The sequence below is a fragment of the Salvelinus sp. IW2-2015 genome, unplaced genomic scaffold (genome assembly GCF_002910315.2).
Source record: "Salvelinus sp. IW2-2015 unplaced genomic scaffold, ASM291031v2 Un_scaffold1572, whole genome shotgun sequence".
NCBI classification, from domain to species: Eukaryota; Metazoa; Chordata; class Actinopteri; order Salmoniformes; family Salmonidae; genus Salvelinus; species Salvelinus sp. IW2-2015.
In genome coordinates this window covers 417,519-421,824 of record NW_019943000.1, presented here as the reverse complement: position 1 = coordinate 421,824, position 4,306 = coordinate 417,519, and positions in this window count along the sequence as shown.

Sequence of the window (4,306 nt, the reverse complement as noted above, 5' to 3'; positions counted from 1 at the left end):
CCTCCTCTCCTTCTCTCTCTTCACTCTCCTCTCCTCCTCTCTCTCCTCTCCTCTCCTCTCCTCTTTTTTCTTCCTCTCCTCTCCTCTCCCTTCTTTTCTCCTCTCCTCTCCTCTCCTCTACTCTAATATTCCCTCTTCTCTCTCCTCTCCTCCTTTCTCATCTCATCTCCTCTCTCCTTTCTCACTCCGCTCCCTCCTCTCATCTCACTCTGCCTCCTTTCTCATCTCTTCTTCCTCTCTTCTCCTCTTCCCTTTCCTTCCTTCTTCTCTTCTCTTCTCCTCTCCTTTTCTGATCTCATCTCCTCTCCTCTTTTCTCCTCTCCTCTCACTCTCCTTCTCCTCTCCTCTCCTCTCCTCTCCTCTCCTCTCCTCTCCTCCCTCTTTTTCTCCTCTCTCTGCCTCTCCTCTCCTTTTCTCCTCTCCTCTCCTCTTCTCTCTTACTTCTTCTCCTCTCCTCCTTTCTCATTCCTCGCTTCTAGGATCAGATCGTAGTGTACAGTCAGTATCACAGATCTAGGATCAGATCGTAGTGTACAGTCAGTATCACAGATCTAGGATCAGATCGTAGTCTACAGTCACAGTACSTACCAAACCAGGCTTGCTGATCTCCTTGTACCTCGATGGCCAGGCCAAAGTCGGCCAACTTGACGGCAGCATTCTTGCATTTGCTGGCTAGGAGCAGATTCTCTGGCTGGGGGGGAGAGGAGAGGGGCACTAAAGGTTCATCCTGTTTTGAACTATCAAACAGGGGAGACGGGGGAGAAAGGGGGGACAACAGACATACAGACAACACTCATGTATGTAGGGTGTGGAGGGAGGGTCGTTACMCATGCACCAACAGTGACAGGAAACACACACTGGTGCAGCTCATGAAAACACACATTCACACACACCTGAACACCTAGGCTATATCAGTAATGACTCACACACACACATATTGAGCAAATACGCACACACACTTGCATACACCTTAATGTGCATTATCGTCGCATTTTATTGTAAAGCGAATTACACTTACATAAATGTTGTAACACAGTATGATGCAGCCAATCTTTGTCCTTACCCCCTGCAGGGTGCTCTGGGCTGTGATTTAGGGTATAGGGGTTTGGGCTGTGGTGTGTGGAGTTGGTGCTCTCTCTCTCTCTGTATTTCTCTCTCTCTCTSTGTGTCCCAGATAGAACAGCCTCATTATTCTCTGTCAGGGGGGGACTCTAATAATGGGCTGCTATCCCCCCCTGGCCCCTGCTCTCTCTGTCTGTTTCGCTCTCTTGCTCTCTCTCTCTCTCTCTCTCTGTCTGTCTCACTCTCTCTCTCTCTCTCTCTCTCTCTCTGGACCACAAAGCCAGTTCCACTGCATTTTTTCATTGTTCCCCTCTAATCAAGGACTGATTTAGACCTGGGACACCAGGTGTGTACAATGAATTATCAGGTAGAACAGAGAACCAGCAGGCTCCGGACCTCGTAGGGTCAGAGTTCAGGAACCCTGCTCCATACGATAGAAATGTGTCAGCCCTCTTCCGTTCCCTTAGTTCCCATCACTTTGTTGTTTGCAGATCTGAAGGGACTGGATAGGTGTAAGGCTTACAATATGGTGGTGTATCTAGGCTATTATTATTATCTACGTATCTATACTGAACAAAATATAAAGCAACATGTAAAGTGTTGGTCCCATGTTTCATGAGCTGAAATAAAAAATCCCAGAAATGTTCCATATGCACAAAAATATTATTTCTCTCCTATGTTGTGCACACATTTGTTTACATCCCTGTTAGTGAGCATTTCTCTTTCAAATCAAATTTATTTCACTATAGCTCTTCGTACATCAGCTTATATCTCGAAGTGCTGTACAGAAACCACCTAAAAACCCCAAACAGCAAGCAATGCAGTGTTAGAAGCACGGTGGCTAGGAAACACTCCCTAGAAAGGCCAAAACCTAGGAAGAAACCTAGAGAGGAACCAGGCTATGAGGGTGGCCAGTCCTCTCTGGCTGTGCCGGGTGAAATTATAACAGAACATGGCCAAGATGTTCAAATGTTCATAAATGACCAGCATGGTCAAATAATAATAATCACAGTAGTTATTGAGGGTGCAGCAAGAGTAAATGTCAGTTGGCTTTTCATAGCCGATCATTAACAGTTGGAGTATCTCTACCGCTCCTGCDGTCTCTAGAGAGTTGAAAACAGCAGGTCTGGGACAGGTAGCAYGTCCGGTGAACASGTCAGGGTTCCATAGCCACAGGCAGAACAGTTGAAACTGGAGCAGCAGCACGGCCAGGTGGACTGGGGACAGCAAGGAGTCTTTATCTTTTGCCAAGATAATTCATCCACCTGACAGGTGTGGCATATCAAGAAGTTGATTAAACAGCACGATCATTACACAGGTGCACCTTGTGCTGGGTACAATAAAAGGTGACTTTAAAATGTGCAGTTTTGTCACACATCACAATGCCACAGATGTCTCAAGTTTTCAGGGAGTGTGCAATTGGCATGCTGACTGCAGGTATGTCCACCAGAGCTGTTGCCAGATAATTCAATGTTAATTTCTCYACCATATGCCGCCTCCAACATCGTTTTAGAGACTTTGGCACTACGTCCAACCGGCCTCACAACCGCAGACCACATGTAATCACGCCAGGACCTCCACATCCGGCTTCTTCACATGCGGGTTCATCTGAGACCAGCCACCTGAACAGCTGATGAAACTGTGGGTTTGCACAACCAAATAATTTTTGCACACACTGTCAGAATTCGTCTCAGAGAAGCTTATCTGCTTGCTCGTTGCCCTCACCAGGGTCTTGACCTGAGTGCAGTTTGGCCTCGTAACTGACTTCATGTGGGCAAATGCTCACCTTCGATGGCCACTGGCAAGCTAGAGAAGTGTACTCTTCACAGAGATAACGTGACGAGATACTGAGGCCCATTGTTGTGTCAGCAAGATGTTGCAAGGATCTGTCCAAMATTCCTGGATGTCCATGGCCTGCTTACTCACCAGCCATGTCACAGATTGAGCATGTTTGGGATGCTCTGGATCAACCGGTACAACAGAGTGTTCAAGTTCCCGCCAATATCCAGCAACTTCACACAGCCATTGAAGAGGAGTGGGACAACATTCCACAGGCCTCAATCAACAGCCTGATCAACTCTATGCGAAGGAGATGTGACTGATTTCCTTACATGAACTGTAACTCAGTAAAATCTTTGAAATTGTTGCATGTTGCATTTATATTTTTGTTCAGTGGAGGGAGAGATAGTGAGAAGGAGAGATGTGAGAAGCGAGAGATCGTGGAAGAGAGACGTAAGGAAGAAGAGAGAAAAAGAAGAGGGGAGAGATAGTGAGAGGGAGAGATAGCAAGACGGGAGAGATAGCGAGACGGGAGAGATAGCGAACAAAAAAGAGCTAAAGAGAGAAATGGAGAGATACAGCAAAGAGAGAAGGAGAGAGAGGGGAAGGAGAGAGAGACTATAAGCCTGAGGCAGTAGCTTCCTGGTGTCATCACTCTCTCAGGCCTATGATTCAGGGTTTACTCATTTGTAAGGAGAAAGTTCAAACTTGCCAACACTGCAGTGTTAGGATAATCCCTGACTATGATTTGTGGGTGGAATTCAGATCAACCACAAGCGTTCCAATGAATAGGTGACAGGCATACAATATCAGGCACAGCGCACAAACAATATCAGTTCACCACCGCAGACAGACAGAACAGTCAGACAGACGACAAGACAGAGACAACAGACCGACAAAGAGACAGACAGACCAGACAGACCGACAGACAGAACAGACAGACAGACAGACGACAGACAGACGACAGACAGACAGACAGACAGACAGACAGACAGACAGAAAGACAGACAGACGAGACAGACAGACAGCGACGACAGACAGACAGACAGACAGACAGACAGACAGACAGACGACGAGACAGACAGGCAGACAGACAGACAGACCACGCACAGACAGAACACGCAGACAGGAAGCGACAGCGACAGACAGACGCAGACAGACAGACAGAACAGACAGACAGACAGACAGACAAGACAGACGCAACAGACAGACGACAGACAGACAGACAGACAGACAGAAAACAGAAGCAGCAAACAGACGACGACAGACAGGACAGACAAAGACAGAACGACAGACAGGACAGAGAAGACAGACAGAACAGACAGCAGACAGACAGAAGCAGCAGACGACAGACAGACAGACAGGACAGACGACGCAGACAGACAGACAGAACAGCGAAGACAGACTGACAAAGGACAGACAGACGACAGACCAGACAACAGGCAGACAGACAAGCAGCAAACAG